The sequence below is a fragment of the Pinus tabuliformis genome, chromosome 6, assembly GCF_031772625.1.
Source record: "Pinus tabuliformis cultivar Carrire ecotype Pingquan chromosome 6, CPIR1, whole genome shotgun sequence".
Classification (NCBI taxonomy): domain Eukaryota; kingdom Viridiplantae; phylum Streptophyta; class Pinopsida; order Pinales; family Pinaceae; genus Pinus; species Pinus tabuliformis.
The window spans coordinates 746,792,842-746,810,801 of NC_142292.1; the positions used below are offsets into that span (position 1 = coordinate 746,792,842).

At 41.4% G+C, this 17,960-nt stretch overlaps 1 protein-coding gene across 4 annotated transcripts in view; it reads left to right on the forward strand.

The window, feature by feature from the left end:
* The window catches only part of EMB25 (DEAD/DEAH box helicase), a 404,169-nt gene that overhangs the window by 75,075 nt on the left and 311,134 nt on the right, over positions 1 to 17,960 (forward strand). The window lies entirely within an intron of this gene.

Consider the following 17,960-nt stretch of genomic DNA (forward strand, 5'->3'; position numbering starts at 1 on the left):
ACAGAGCGTAGTGGTGTACCTTGATGACGTGACTGTCTTTTCCAGAAAACGGTCAGACCACATACGCCATCTGAAGAAGATATTCGAGTGATGCCGAAAATACGGGATATCCTTGAATCCCAAAAAGAGCGTATTTGTAGTGTCTAAGGGGAACCTCCTCGGGTACATCATTGCCAGAAGTGGGATCAAGGTTGATCCGGACCGAGTTTGGACGATTACACAAATTCCTCACCTAGCCAACAAGAAAGCCATGCAGTCCTTCTTGGGAAAGATAAACTTCCTTTGGAAGTTCATCTCAAATTATGTGCAGATAGTGAAACCTATGCAAGACATGATCAAGAAGGATGCAGTCTACAATTGGGGTAAGAAGGAAAAGAATTCATTCACCCGTATCAAGCAGGCTATAGCAGATGCGCTTGCACTTTACAACCCAAATTTTAACAAGGATTTCTTGTTATACACCTTCGCCTTTGACAACTCGCTTGCTGTAGTACTCACTCAAAAGGATGAGCTGAACGACGAACGTCCCATCTCCTTCATGAGTGCAAGCATGCAAGGACCCGAACTCAACTACCCTGCCGTCGACAAACAAGCATACACAGTATACAAGGCAGTGAAACACTTCAGACCCTACTTGTTGAAGAACCATTGCACAGTCTTTGTGCCACACCCAGTAGTCAGATCACTTCTTGTACAACAAGAGCTGGGTGAAAGACGTGCGAACTGGATGACAGGCTTGCAAGAATATGATCTTGACATCAAGCCAGTTCACACTGTCAAGGGTCATGGTCTCTGTAGACTCGTAGCTGAAGCAGTCCATGCACAGGAGGAAGAAGAAGAGCTCGCTGGTTGGGAGCAAGAAATCGAGATGTATGATGTAGAGCGAGCACCACCCACTTCATGCGGAAACTCTTGGTACGAAGATGTGCGCTAGTACCTTGAGCATGACACCATACCCTCTCACTTCTCCATGAGACAAAAGAGGGCACTATGCCTCAAAGCTTTACCTTATCAGTTGGTGCACGAAGTGCTTTACAGAAAGCATAGTAACGAGATTTTGCTCAGGTGCTTGGAGGCACATGATTCAGAGAAGGTCTTGCATGATCTGCATGATGGACCAGCCGGGGGCCACTTCATGGGAAATACCATTGCGCACAAAGTTATGCGAGCCAGTTTCTACTAGCCCACATTATTCAAGGATGCACATGCTTATGCCCATAGGTGCTCGATCTGTCATCGATGCGCCGACAAAACACGAAGGTCAGCAGCCTCGCTGCATCCTGTTGCAGTGACTGAATCGTTCCAATAGTGAGGCCTGGACATCATTGGGGAAATCTAACCACATTTGTAGAAACAACACCGCTACATCTTGACAACTACAAATTACTTCACGTGGTGGATGAAAGCAATTCTGCTTAAGCAAGTGAATGACCAGGAAGTCATCAGCTTCCTCCAATAGAACATCATCTCACGATTTGGCATTTCGGTATCTCTTGTTTTTGACAATGCAACTTACTTTTCGTGTTTAAAGCTTTATGATTTTGCATTGCAATACGGTATCGTGCTTAAACACTCATCTAACTACTATCCGCAGGGAAATGGTCTCGCAGAATCTACAAATAAAAACCTTATCCGCATTATCAAGAAGACCATTTACTCTTAACAATGTAATTGGCACTCCGCTTTGACGCATGCTTTATGGGCTAGCCGTGTAACACCCAAACCCTCTCTGAACACTTTGCCATACTTCCTGGTTTATGGCAAAGAAGCCATCCTCCTGCCAAACATCTACTTGTTTATGCTCCAATTGTCCTGAGAGTCCCAAGGCAAGCCTTGTCTGCTAGTTTAGCGTAGGATGGATACATTTCACAAGTTGTAGGAAGAAAGAATGAAAGCAAAAGAAAAATTCACACTCCACGAGAACTGTATCAAGAGATGGTTTGACAAGAAGTTTGCAGGGAACACTAACTTCAATGTGGGTGACGTAGTATGGAAATGGGACAAACCCGATGAAGACAAAGGCAAACATATGAAGTTCCAGTCCCTGTGGATTGGTCCGTATACTGTTCAGGAGAAGCTTGGCCCACACACGTATCGTCTGCAATCACTTGACGGGAGGATTGACAACCTTCCTGTCAACGACCAAGATTTAAAGCACTACTTTCAGTAAGCTGGGGCCGCGCCCCACGCCATGTACATAGTCTGTTTACTGCTTGTTGTCTTTTCGCTTTGCTTTGCTATTTTTGCTTCGTTTTGTTTTGTTTGCTTAATATCATGCTATTTTTGGTTTTGTCAATAAGTGTTGCCCTCTACTGAGTTCTGGCTTTTGAATGAGTATGTGGCTGAGATCCAAAGAGTCTTGTGACACTGCAACACTTGGCCAATCTTGTGTCCGTCTTCTCTGTGCTTGGTTGTAACCTTCGATCGATGAAGTCTTGACGAAAAATACGAGCCGTCTGTAAGGGAAGCTTTGGTCCAACCATGAACCTGTGTCCACGCTGGGAAACCCCATGCATGTACCGAGTCTTTAGCAATGTGTGTTCAAGCTCATCCAACTAGTAGAAACAAAGAAGGAGAAAATCTAAACGAGCAAACCTAAATCAGAGGTCTTACATGCTTCTCTGAAGGAACAACTAACCTCTTCTGCTTTCAATAAGTCGGGATCCCTCTTCTGCCCCAAAAATAAATAAGTCCTTATGCACAGTCCTCTTTTAAAAAAAAATATAGGGCGAAAGAAGAGAAAGGCTTCCTGTGCAAAGAGGTGAAGCATGCAACTACATTGGGGTACTGACCAGGCTTGCTGGCAAGTGGAGCAATGCATGTGTTCCTGCGTGACTCCACCGCGGTACTGTCTAGGCCTGCTGGTAGCGGAGCAACACCAGAGATGAAAACATACACTCTGAAAATTTTAAACTCCCAAACTACCCTTCCTGATTTTGAAACACTGTGATCAAGTTGAAACTTCTTGTTGTGTTTGACTGAGTTGGCAAAAGGTGAACCATGTCTGTCCATGGGGTAAGTGGGGAAGCCGAAGTAACCCACACAACGATTCAATACTCCCTGATGGACCAAGGCCTTGTGCTGTCAATGGACCAAAACAAAGAAGTTGGTATTCAACCAATGTGTTGCCAAGTGTTGTAGTGGCTGCAACACCCTCCAAAATTTTGGCCTGCATCCAATTTCAGAGCCTTCCTTGGTTTTTCCTTGATGTTTGCAAACACTCGGGCTCATCCCATGAGCTCGTGTTGAGTCTTTACACCCTCCTCACTTGACCGTTCACCGGTCGTCTTTTAGCATGTTGGTTGCAATGTCATGCTTGCAGTCATGTTCTGGCTATGTTGAAGGTCTGTCTTCGTGTGTACAAGTTGTGTTCACTATGTAAGCATCTGTCGCACTCACACACGAAGTTGTATGCAATGTCGCGCAAGTGTCGTCGCGGTCGTTCAATGATCTATCTCAAGTGTCGCACTTGTTGCTCACACCCTTTGGTCAGTCACACTGAGCATGTTGTCTTGTTGGTTCGAGGTGTCTTGTTGTCAAGTCATGTTGAGTGTGTGTTCTCAAGGTCATGTATACACGAGTTCACTCGCTCACACACTTGGCCATTTTGCCGAAGATCTGTTGATCGGACCACCCTCCATCAACCGGACCACCCTCCATCAACCGAACCTCTGCTGAGCTGCATTGCGTAGTCTCAACCCTCAGTGACCAAGTACTGTTGCCCATAATTGCACAGAGCTTGAGGCTGCCTCCCAGGTAGTCTGCACTGCGAAATCCTGGAATCAACCTAGCTGACTGTCACGTAGAGCAGCGCAGAAGTTGCCCAAGAAGCCATCCCAATCTGCGCTGCTCGCAAGCCTAATCATCAAGCCTCCTGCTGGTCAACCGGAGAGTTTGATTGGGTAGTGACCTTGGACTTCACTCCTCCAAAAAATTGCGCAGAAGCTATTAACATGCCTGCCTTCGCTGATTGAAGAAATTGTGCAGACAAGAGGGATGCGCACCTGCTGCCTGTCACTACACTGTCTCTGAAAATGGCGCAGTTTCGTCAGTCAGTCCCCTTGCCAGTTGTCCTACTGCTCCTCCTAAAAATTGCGCTGTTTTCTTGGACTGTCCACCAGCTGCCCGACACCCCGCTCAACCCGGAAACTGTGCAAACATGTCCTGCATGATTGCCTCCCAATTCTGCGCAATTTTGGCCAGCAAGCTTTCGCAGCCCGCTCCCAGCCTCCTCTGAGGATCTGTGTAGTTTTCACTGACAGTCCTCCTTGCTGCCCGCACTGCCTTCCCGGAAAATATTGCGCACTTCTGCCTCCCAGCTGAGCCGGATCCCGCAGAATGTCACTGCTGTTTCGGACTGCTCAACCCAGCCTCCCAGTGATCTCTGCGCAATTTTTCTTAACAGTGCCCCGGAGCCCCGCATCCCGGCCTAAAATGTGCTTTGCGCAGTTTCAGAGCCTTGTCCTCTCTCCCGGTCACCTGCACTTGAAAACGAAAGATGATGCATCATGGTAGACTAGGGGATTTCTAGATTTGATGTTGTCTCGTCATGAGTGATTGTAGATACAGGTACATGAATGAGACATGGCGCGACGACGAATAGGATGAACAAGGAGTGCATGCTAGGAGACTTGTTCGCGAACGGATGAACACATGAAGCATGCCAAGTACCAGCGAAGGGGATACATGTACATGCAACATCAAGCGAACACCAAGACCATCGAAGACTCCGCACACCTTGCCATGCGGAGGTGAAGCTATGATACACCAAGAGCACACTCACCATTCAGTAGCTCGACATGGACACCACCATCATCATGAACATACCAGCATTGTCTTGTCTAGTAATGTCATGAGTCATCTCGGCCACATCACTACCGTGGGCCATACTGCTGTAAACAATGTAATGTAACGTGGAAGTCCAAGAGACCCACATTTGAAGTTGAACAGTCATGTCAGTCGAAGAGTCATGTAAGTCAAACAGTCACGAGGGAAGTTGAAGAGTCACAAGGGTCAAGTTCACCCTTGGCTATATATACCCCTCATTTGTACATGCAAAAGAATTTTCACCTTGGCTCCTCCCACATAGCCTTGCGAGTCTGTAGTCTTTTCTTTGAGGAGCGAGCAGTCGCTCCAACGTCCTGCTATCGGGGTTAGTGATGTATGGTGTACGGATGTATCTTGGAACTTTCGCTTAATTCAGAAGCCTGTTAACAGGCCAACATGTTTTCACACATGTATTGTATTCATTTGTAAGCCTACTCTTTGGACATTTGTAATGCATGTTGCTTTAACTTGTATTAAGACAATTGAACTATTTCGGTTGTTTTAGTGCATATGCTGTTGGAAATGTGTTGTATCAGTTGTTAACGCTGTCTCTCCCGTGTGGACTATTCCATCGGACAATTGACAGATTCATTCTTTGTAAACTTGTTATAACGACTGTTACACTCGTGTGGACTATTCCACTGGGTGTTGTACATGTTATCTGTCACTTTGTGTTTGTGACTGCCACATTTGTGTGGACTACTCCATTGGAAGCTGCGCATGTCTTGTTGTGTTGTGTGTATCTAACAGAGTTGGGACTATTCCCTTTCGACTTAAGAGTCACTCTCACCCTCTCCCGCTGTAGTGAAAGAACCTTGACACAAGCGACACTAAGCATTCACCAGGCACACAAACCTCGCTGTTTGAAGAATAAGTATACCACTCTCATGTGCTGACAAGCAAGAGCTATGACATATCTTTAAGATAATAGCAACCAGATCATCATACCAGATGGGAATCCTACACCAAACGGTGTGAGGTCTAGTTCGGACTTCATACTGGGGAGATCCTCTGAATGTTGGCGAGTCCAACACTATCAACAAAATCTTACTGCCTGTTGCTACACATCTGAGGCAAATCTAGCTTTTCCTTCACTCTGAATTGGAAATCGATTTCTACCTCTCTGCTACTCGCATTGCCTAGCTGGCCTTGCGCAAATATGAAATTGTGTGCTTTAAATCTCCCTCTGAAACTGCACAATTTCCCTTCTTTTTGCTTCTAAGCCTTGGATCTGATCTTCAATGCTCTGATACCATGTGAAAATTCCTTAAACTGCAGCAACTAAGTATTATTCTCCTAACTCAACAATTTATTTGTCTTCTATAATTATTATTATTACGACAAATATCGAATAAACCACGTTGCAATTCTTCACAATAAAAATACGTTGCATAAATAAAATTACGAAATTGAGAAACAGATAGACACACAAAATAATGACACCGTTGTTTTTGGACAATTGTCCTTGAAATAACCTCGAAGGGAAGATCAATGCAACAGATGAGGGTTTATTTTGTTATGCAAAAATTTGAGAAAATAATTCTAGTTGGTTGCCCAGCTGGCAAAGCTCCGACAATGTAAAGACAAAATTACCTAGAGATCCAAGGTCTCTTCTGCAAATCAACTTGACCTACTATAGCCTGCTTGCACCCCACATTGGCAACTCACATTGCTGTCTGGAATGTGCACTGTTGGCTCTGAGTAACTCGCATAGCCCCAAAACAACCTCTACTTGAGATGTCCCACCTCCCTCTGCCTCTGGAATGAATTCGTTCTACCTTTTAGTCACTGATCTAGGCTTCACAACAAAATCTAACATCTTTCGACAACTCGCACTGGGGTTTCTAGCTATTCGCACTAGCTATAAAGGCCTTCTCTCCAAATAATTCAGCCTCTTCTTTTCTTGCCCCCAACACTGGAAAACTGAGGAAAATATCTCTGATATTTTCTCCCAAATCTCTGCTACTCCCTCTCTTCGATGCTCTTTCCCTGGCTCGAATTGCGCCCTCATTGAATACTTTGAACTGAGGAATTCGATCTACCTTGCTCACAAGCTGTAAACCGTGTCTTCTCCAAGCCCCTTCGACTTGCTCATATAATCTCTCGTTGGAGCATCAATGACCAAAATCTAATCATGATCGATGGCTCAGATCATCTTCGACTCCGTCAAATGACTTTTCCGAAAGTCTCTAGATCAAAATTGATTTCCTCAAGTAATACCCTTTAATTAATCAATTTTCCTAAGTAAGACTTAGGAACCTTTTAATTATTGATTAATTAATTTAATTGAGGAGTTTCTAAGTGTTTTCTCTCGAAACTTTTTCTGGGTTTTGGAGTCCTTGTGTTCCTTATTTGAAAATTTCTAACACGAAATTCTACTGCAGTAATTGATTTATTACCTACTTATCTCTCACAATAAGTTATTTACGAAACCCTTTAGTAAACATTAAAATAAATTCTACTGCAGTTATCACATAATTACATAGAGAAAATAACAGTGATATACAAGCACAATAATCAATCACATCAACACAGTTGTTTTTGGACAATTGTCCCCGGAAAAACCCAATTTGGGAAAACTGGTGCAACAAATGAGGGTTTTATTAATCTTCAGCAACAATTGCTTTACAAGGAATGATTCCATAGAAAAATTGAGATACTTCTGAGAGAAAACACCCGAGACAAAGTTTCTCCTCCTCCTGGAGAAGTTATGATACCCTGTTGACCCTTCACCCACCTCTGCATCACTTCTGCATCACTCTGAGTCAGTCTACGTGAGGACTGCGTCTCCAATGGTGTTGTCTCCTTGCTCTTCCCTTTGCGCTGTCTCTCGAATGCCCTGCGTCACCTCCTCCTCAGTCACTGATCGCTGTTGATGCCCTCCTCTTCCTTCACCCTGCAACTCTCCCTTTGAAATTAGACTCCTTCTCCTTGAGAATCGATTTCCGGGGGTACTGAGTATTTGCCCGGTGTATCTCCAAATGACTCTCAAGTCTTCTCTTCTACTTTTCCTAATGATGAATCAACAACCGAGATTAAGTCTCTAATCAATGTCTAAGATTAAAACAGACTTGATCCTCGTCTCTTAGAAGCTTCTCACCCATATCTTTATTAATACCCATTAATATTTTTATTTTCCTAAGTTTAGACTTAGGAACCCATTAAAAATATTAATTATTTTAATAACTTCTCATCTGGGTGGAATTTCTCCAAATGATATCCGGGTCTTGGAGATCTCATGTGTTTTAGCCCCTTCACAAAATTTCGGAGCCCGAGCACATCCGATGCTACCCAAAATCAACACTCTCTTAACAAGGAATGTGCTCTAGCAATACTTCCTAATAGAAGCATCACACTGATCCACGACATCGGTCCTCTGTGCTGTTGATGCTCGGCCAACTGCCCCGCTGCTCTGCTGCAACCTGTACTGCTACTCCCTCCGAATATGCTGCATCATGCTGCCCATAGCACTGTCACTACTAACTGCAACTCTTTATACTATCTGCTTCTGCTACTGAAACATATTCTTCACCATCCCCATCTTCTCCCTGAAGTAAACAAACTTTGTTCTTTCTAGGGCCTTGGTGAGAATGTCTACCACTTGTTCTCCTGTTGGGGTGTACCTCAACTGTACTGCCCCTCGTTGGACACAATGTCTGATAAAGTGACACCTGATATCAATGTGCTTCGACTGATAATGAAAGACTGGATTCTTAGAGAGCTTGATGCAACTTTGATTATCAGACAAAATACTGGTTGCTTCCATTTTTCTCCGGAATAAATTCACAAGCAATTTCCTAAGCCATATGGCTTCGCACGAAGCTGTGCTAGCTGCCATATATTCAGCTTCAGCTGAGCTCAGAGCCACATATTTCTATTTCCTACTACACCAGGAGGTCATTCCTAATCCAATGCTGAAACAGTACCTAGTGGTACTTTTCTGATCTACTGAACTTCCACCCTGTTGACCACTACGTGTCAACTACCCATAGCAGTACACCCCCTTTTCTTCGCAAAAGGGATAGCGCTTGATCGATATGTCTGTGCCATTCGACAGTCATCGTCGACCTGATCATGTTATGTTGTAAACCCAGTCTGCATGTGTAAATTGTAAATAATCTTAGCAGAGTTGAGTCATGTATGTAAATTGTCTAGGTGGACCTAATTTCCTAGTGATAATTTACGTTCTAGAAGGTTTTTGTCTCACCGATCCATGTTTGGCAGAGTTTTCCTTCAGCCTAACCCCAAAGTTGGAATGAATTTTGTCATTAGAATCTTAGGGGAATCCTAGTGTGTTGATCTGCTAGATTATATTTGGTCGCAGAACTGGATGGTCCATGAGGGTCTATGTCAAATGGGTTTTCTCCCTTGAGATATAAAATTGTAAAAGTCATGATGTAAAGTGTCTTGAGGGTTAGAAAATGTTTTAATCCCCTCATAAGTCCTAAGTCCTAGGTCCTAGGTAATTTTTCCAAAGGCTAAGTTCGAGGATCCAAAAAATAAAAATTAAAGAAATTAAAGAATAAATTAAAAAATAAATAAAAATAATAATAAAATTAAAAAAATTAAAAAAATAAAATAAAATAAAAAAATAAAAAAATAATAATAAGTCAAATTTTTGAGTAAATAAATGCAGAATTTTAATTGTTTAATATATTAAAATGCATTTAAAAATTCGACGGATGAGATTAAAAGAAATCTTGATCCTCATCGACAGTCGAGATTAGTTTGACATGGATCACTTGAACTAGCCGTTGGGAATTTTTTCTTTAAATAGGGTGCTAGGGGTCATTTGAGATCAGATTGGATCTGAGAGTCTGATGCTAAAGAAAGCTCTCTTGTAGTCATTTTTTGTGCAATAAAGAAAGACTTTGGGGTTGAAATCTTGTTGGTGTTACTCTTCTGGAAATGCTGTAAGATCTTTTATTTTTCTGCATAATTTTATTTTCAGTCATCAATAATAGCTTGATGAAGATTGATTCAGGCACAGGTATCTTGTCTGATCTCCGAGGTTTGAATGATAGTTTAGATTCTGAAATATAATGGCAGGTATCTCCATTTGATCTGGATTTCATTATTGTTTTTTCTCTCTATGTTAATGATTGATTTTAAGTTGTGCAAGAAATCTTAGTTTTGAGTTTATCGGGCGTTAGGGGAAGTTCTCGGTTGAACCAACCAACTCCCGGATTGCGCTTTCTGAAAGACCCCAGCTAGTTTTAATCCCAGGCTTATCATCTGAAATATTTTATGAATGCATGCAGGGTTTTCTGAAGTATCTCACATTAAATTTAGAATTCTGAAAATATTATTGTGGATTATTGACAACTCTCGCTGTTTAAAGAGTCGAAAATCTGTAAATATTGTAAATTTTTAGCTGGTTTTAGGGTTTTCATTTTTGTTTCCTGCACATATTATTGTTGGGTGTTCTGTTTTTTTTTGCCATTGCAGGTTGCAGGTACAGGCTTTGAGAATTTTTCAGGGTTTCATCAGGCAATTTGGAGCAGGAAAGATTTAAAATTTTGATCAGGTTTCTGGACTGCGGGTTTGCAAACTGCATTTTCATTTTTCACTGCGGCCTAGGGTTTTACTGCTGTGGAAAAATTTTGAATTTTTTTTTAAGGATCACAGTTTTTTTTGCTGCTACCATACCTCTGCCATTTCCCTCCTCTCATTGTTGCCAGAACAACATTCTCCTCGCAGCTGCATCCTTCTATCATTGCTCCTTTTCACAACCTTCACGCTGCCACCCTTTGCCAGGACCTCAGCTCCCCTCACGCAGCTCCTTTGCTGCCCTTGTCCCTGTTGCAGACAAGCATTTTCCTTGCTGCTCACTTCCTAAATCACTATCCAGAGAAATCACTTCCGCACCCCGAGCACCGCCCTCACATAGCTTTCTCCTTATCCATTTTGCATGAGCATTCTTCTCTCTTCGCAACCCCTGAATGTAACCTCCTCTAGTTATCTGCTTTTCTCCATGCGTCCAACGAACAAAAGCCCTCCAAACCTGCTGCATCCTCCTTTTGTTGTACATCTCAGACTTTTCATCGAGCTTTTCTCGCTTCTGTTCCCTCAATCTCCTTCATTCTGCTGCCTGCCTCAGCTCTTCTCTGCGCAACATTGTTTTTCAGCGTATACACTGCTCCATCCAGCTCACACGTCCCTCAAAACCCGCGCACCTGCACACATACAAAAGAAGCAGTTCGCACTTCTGCCTCAACCGCAGCTCCTTGCTCTTCATTGTAGCCTGCATTGTCAAGAAATGCTGCCGTCGCTGCCAGAGCTGCACTCATACACTCACAACCCTCTCCGCCTCCGTCCTGAGTTCACGTTGCCATTCCTGTACTATTTCCACGCTCAGCTCAAGTTTTCACCCGCAAAATGCGTGATTTCCACAGCTTCCGCCTCCAACCTGCATACTAACAACAACAAGCAAACAAGTAAAAAAGAACGATCGAAAATTATTTTTATGCGTGGTTTAGTTTAGGGTTGGCATGATTAGAATCTTAGGTTGGAGTATTACATACACAAAGTTAATAATTCGATTTTTATCTTTTGATATAGTTAGCATAATTAGATTTTAGGATTAGACTTTTGATTTTATACATTTAGATTTTAGAATTAATTTTTGTTTTCTTTAGTTTAATTTTTCTTATGATAAGTTTTAGTTCTGACAATTAGAATTTTCTAAAGTTTAGCTCTGTTTTGATTTCAAAATAAATAAAAAAAATCTCATAAAAAAAATAACAAAAAAAAATTTAAAATTTCGATTTTCCTTTTGTTTAGTTTTGAACTTCATTTAGAATTAGATTTAGGCTTTATTTTTGGTTTTTAGTTTAATTTAATTTAATTTAATTTTTAATTTAGTTAGTTTTGTTTAAAGTTAGATTTTAATCATAAAAAATAAAAAAGAATTCATAAAAGCATAAAAAAATAATCTTTAGGCTTTTCTTTTTTTTAGATTTTTTATATCTAAGTTTCATTTATTTAGCCTTTAGCTTTTTGCTTAGACTAGTTTTGTTTTTATTTGAAAATATGAAAAAATAAAAAAATGTTTTGGAAATATTTTGCCGGATTCAGTTTTGGCTCAGGGATTTGTCATGTTTGCGACATATCTTTTCTGCTGAGGCTAAAATTTTGATGTGGGATTAATATTTATCATTTTTATGTGGCTAAACATGCGTAAATGTTCATTTGAAGATTAACTATATGAAATTGATAACTGGTTAGCATTTGAAATTACGTGGTTATTTAAAGCATTTAATCTTTCATATTTTAATTGCTGGAATATCGTTAAGCCATTGAGCATTTATCGATTATCTCGCGTTTGGTAAAGTTAACCTTTGTTTGAGTTATTTGATGGTAAATGATTGTTAATGAGTTCATATTTTTGCAAGCATTTGATAAATAATCATTCAGTCATTAACTCCATAAGGCACTGGTCTATTAATTTAATAAAATCAATTAAGTGCTTGTTTTCCCTCGTGTCTCCCAACCCAACTGGTCCACAGTTGGTCATCCATTGTCCCATAGGATCTACCCCCCTTAGCCGCGGGAGACAGGCTTAAACGGAGAGATCGGGGATCAGGGTGACAGCCCTCGGTCTGAGCATTGTCGTGACAATTTGTGCGACAAAATAACCCAATCTGCGTCAGTGAACCCACTCAACTTGATGTCATTTCCTTGGGTGTACATTAGTCCATGCTCAACTGTTCTTTGTATATATGAGAACATGCTTGGCTACCCAGTGCGCCCTCTTTGATTCTACCATGAACTGATTGAGGGTGTTGGCAGCGTAATAAATGTTCGATGTGGTATTGACCAGATACATCAGGGACCCTATGAGCCGCTTGTACAAGGTGGGATCGACTTCTTTATCTTTAGATGCATCAATCTTCTTCCAGTTGGTGATCATTGGAGTAGCCATAGGTCTACAGTCTTGCATTTTGAACCTTTTCAAAATCTCTGTAGCGTATCTCCCTTGCCCAAGGAAAATTTCACCTTTTTGCTGCCAAACTTCCAACCCTAGGAAATAATGCATCCGTCCCAAATCCTTCATGTTGAATTTTGTGGCTAGGTTCTCCTTGCAATCTTTGATGAGCCTGGATGATCCTGTCAGAAAGAGATCATCCACATATAAAACCAGGATTAGAGGCTCATTCTCTACAACTAGATAGTAGAGGTTAGGATTTGCGTCACTCTTGACGAATCCCATCTTCTGCAAGTAGCCATCAATTCGACCGTACCATGCTCTAGGTGCCTGTTTAAGCCCATACAGAGCTTTCTTCAATCTGCATACATGAGATTCCTTCTCATGTGTCTCAAAACCCTTTGGTTGTTCAATGTATACTTCTTTTTCTATCACCCCGTTCAAGAACGCCGTCTTGACATCCATTTGGTGAATCTCCCACCCCATCTGAGTTGCAAGGGATATCACGGATCTAATAGAAGTATACCTGGCTATTGGGGTGAAGGTTTCTTCGTAGTCTATCCCTTCCTTCTGAGCAAACCCCTTAGCCACAAACCTGGCTTTGTATTTTTCTACACTACCATCTGCAGCGTATTTGATTTTGTAGAGCCATCTCTACCCTACAACTAACCTGTCCTGACGCCTAGGTACCACTTCCCAGACATCATTGACCATTATGGAACTGTATTCCTCCACCATAACATCTACTCATACTTGATGCTGAACGACTTCCTGAAAACTGGAGGGTTCCCCAACCTGAGCGACCAAGGCTTGGTATCTGTCTGGTTGTCTTTGCTCCCTTTTCTCGTTCTTGGGCGGCTCGACAAAATCCTCTGCATCTCGTAGTATCTGTCGAAGTTCCCGGCTCGTTCTACCACTGGTAGTGGGTATATCTATCTATTCCTCCTCTTCTCGAGGATCCTCTGGAGTTTTGTCTTTAGGATAAATGGTAGCGCTCGTTTCTGCTAGTCGAAGTGGCTGGACCAACGGATCATCGTTTGACTGCTCTTCCGAAGGCATTTCTCGGGATTTTCTGAAGGCTCTGTCCTCCATGAACTTTACATCCCGTCGAATTATGATCTTCCTATTCCCAGAAGATAGACTCTATATGCCTTAGCATTCTCTCTATATCCTACAAGATATCCTTTCTCCGCAGTTTGATCCAATTTCTTCCTCTTCTATTCGAGTACATGGCAATATGCCAAACTCCCAAATATCCTAAAATGGCTCACCTCAGGCTTCTTACCACTAAAGACACTCTCCGGAGTAATCTTACCTATTGCCCTGTGAGGAGTCTTGTTTTGGATATGCAGTGCCATGTTGCATGCTTCTGCGCATAGAAACTTGGGCATATCTTGATCATACAACACTGCCCTGGCTGCTTTATCAATAGTCCAGTTCATCCTTTTTGCTACTCCATTCTGCTCTGGATTATAGGGGGCTGTCCACTCCCTTCTGATGCCTTCCCTTGCGTAAAAATCAATGAAGTCCTTGTCGATGTATTCTCTACCATTGTCTGAGCGCAATATTTTTATCTTCTTTCTTGTCATTCTCAACTAGAGCCTTGAACTCTTTGAATCGACCAAAAACCTCATCCTTGGTTTTTAGAAAGTAGATCCTAGTCTTTCTGGAACGGTCATCAATGAAGATGACAAAATATTTAGCACCACTAAGAGCTTTTGTGGACATGGGTCCGTAGATATCTGAGTGTATCAATCCCATAACACTCTTAGCCCTATTGTTGCTTCTGGAAAATGCTACCTTGTCATACTTGCCTAGTGCGCATCCTCTGTATACATCATCTCGTTCGATACTTAATTCTGGAACTCTTGATACTGTTTTCCCGAGAATTCTTAGAGCCCCATGGTGTAAGTGTCCCATCCTCCTGTGCCATAGTTCATTCAAATCTTTATCCCCACTGTTGCCTATCAGTGCCATTGGAGATTCTAGCTGTAATCTATACAACCTGTTACTTTTGATTCCAATCTGGGCCTTCTTTTTCCAACTCGGGTGTTTGACATATACTTTCTCCTTAATGAAGAAAACGTCATAGCCCTTGTTTTGAAGTTGAGATACAGAGAGTAAGTTCATCCCCAATCCTGGCACATGCAGCACATTGGTTGCTCGAAGCCGATCCCCTGCTTTTGTTTGAAAGACTACAGTACCTCTTCCTATGAGGGTACACTTTGCCTTTGTTCCCATTGTGATCTGAAAATTCATTCTTTCTTCCTGATAATTCGGAAAACATTCTTGTATTCCTGTCATATGCCAGGAAGCTCCACTATCTATATACCAAACCTAAGAGGAGGCAGAACTCGTTAGGCAAGAGAGTTCTTCTTCCAATCTGGAAGCTAACATAGAATAATCGTGATCCATGTTCTTCGTGCTCTCTTCTTTCTCTAGAGATCTGCATGAGTCCCTCTGAGTTGATCCCTCGGCATCATTCTCCTGACTCATAGCAGATTCTTCAATCCTCTTGCTCGATCTTTGCTCTGATACCATTTGAAAATTTCTAACACGAAATTCTATTGCAGTAACTGATTTATTTCACCTACTTATCTCTCACAATAAGTTATTTACGAAACCCTTTAGTAAACATTAAAATAAATTCTATTGCAGTTATCACATAATTACATAGAGAAAATAATAGTGATATACAAGCACATCAACACAGCTGTTTTTGGACAATTGTCCCCGGAAAAACCTAATGTGGGAAAATCAGTGCAACAGATGAGGGTTTTATTAATCTTCAACAATAATTGCTTTACAAGGAATGATTCCACAGAAAAACTGAGACACTTATGAGAGAAAACACTTGAGACAAAGTTTCTCCTCCTCCTGAAGGAGTTCTAACACCCTAGAGACCTTTCACCCACCTCTGCGTCACCTCTGCGTTAGTCTGCGTGAGGACTGCGTCTCCAATGGTGCTGTCTCCTTTCTCTTCCCTCTGCGCTGTCTCTCGAATGCCCTGCGTCACCTCCTCCTCAGTCACTGACTGCTGTTGATGCCCTCCTCTTCCTTCACCCTGCAATTCTCCCTCTGAAACTGACCTCCTCCTCCTTGAGAATCGATTTCCCTTGGGGTACTGAGTATTTGTCCAGTGTATCTCCAAACGACTCTCAAGTTTTCTCTTATACTTTTCCTGTTGATGAATCAAAGACCGAGATTAAGTCTCTAATCAACGACTAAGATTAAACAGACTTGATCCTCATCTCTTAGAAGCTTCTCACCCATATCTTTATTAATACCCATTAATATTTTTATTTTCCTTAGTTTAGACTTAGGAACCCATTAAAAATATTAATTATTTTAATAACTCCTCATCCGGGTGGAATTTCTCCAAACGATTTCTGGGTCTTGGAGATCTCATGTGTTCTAGCCCCTCCAGAAAATTTCGGAGCTAGAGCACATCCAATGCTACCCAAAATCAACACCTTAGCCTCTCTGACACCTTAGATACTAGAACACTTGTGCAATTCTACCATATCCATAAAAAACTAACATGTACCTAGGAGCAAGAATCTAACACATACTCACCAAATCAATTGAGATTAACATCATAGGCGTAATAACCATAGGAGTATTATGGTGGGCCATATTTAATGTAAAGGGCATCAAAGTACTTTACACAAGCATCATCTTCAAATGCCTTTCAACCTTATGTTCCGTAGACAAGTTACCATGCTTAAGCATGGGAGCGTTATAATAAGGTCCTATTTGGTGCTTCCAACCCTAAGGGGAGGAACGATTCCTAGGCTGGCCCAATGATTAGCAGGTGCAAGTGATTAATGACATGGTGTGGGTTTCACTTCATGGAGGATGCCATAGTCTTGTACCAGCTATGAAATTCCAACATCCTTGTGTGTTATGGTATGAAGAGAGAGGAATCATGGGGCCTAAGTTACCCCTTCCCTCAACCTATTTTTACCACCCCTCGTGTGCCTTTTTCTTCATTGATTTTTTCCTTTAGATATGTAGCTTGAGTTACAAACTTTCATTGATTCATTGTTGAACCCTTAAAGATGAAGGGTTTCATTGTTTATTAGGGTTGGGATAATCATAGTTTCTTTTATTTAGATAGCTCATGCATTAGCCAAAAACTGGGTGAGGGCTAGTGAGGGGGGTAGAGCTCAAGCTAGGCTTTTTACCGTGCACTTTCATTTGTCCCTGGCAATCTTTTGCACTTTAACATTACGGTTCATGCTCTTTCCTTTCTTTTTGCTGCATCAACCTCTTAGGGAAAAGTTTCTAGGCCTCTACTCAAGGATGAGGAAAATTGGGAACCAATACTGGTGATAGATAGCAATCAACCCAAAGATGCAATGTGGATACAATGGAGAGATGGAAGGTGTTAAGCATGGATTACATTGGACACAACATCAATCAGAGCCTTTTATTTGTGCCCTTCAGATGGTGAAAGAAATGCCTAAAGGAGGGTGACACTGGCCTAGGGGCAAATATTAACCACCAAGGTGAAGCATGGGAACAAAAGTGCAACCAAAAGTGGTCTATTGTCCAATTTAATCCATACTAGAATGCCCTTTAAACATTAAATGAAAGCACTTTAATACAAAAATGGGTAATGTACCTTATAATAGATGATCCACCTTCATCAGATGAGTAGGCTAGAAGAAATAAAGCACTAACCAGAGCATGGATAAGAGGTCACTAAGGCTAGCTATCTGTGGATAATCATAGGGCTGCTGTCTGGAAAGCTGAAACAATAGGAAAGATAATTTCTCCTATGGGTTACCCACATGGGTTGGTGAGAAGTACTAACCTTGTCGAAATTGTAGCATTAAATACTATTGTTGCTTTTATTGCCAATTATTTGGGTTTGTCACAATAAATATGAGTTATTAAGACAACGATATGTGATCTGCAATTTATTGTGATATGGTGATGGCTTCAAATTTATTGAAGTAAATTCAATTTTATCATGATATTTTTGAAAATTTCTTTGATGGAGGGAAAAAAGCCTATAAAAGGCCAAAAACCCAATTTTATTTCTTATTTTCTTATTTTATACTTCTGATTCACTTGTTGATATTTTGTCAATGTTTCTCTGATTTTTCCAGTATCCTGAGTTTATATATTTTGTCAACACGGATATTTCCAACACTTTTAAGTACCTCTAAACCCATAAAGTGTATTGCTTTACATAACA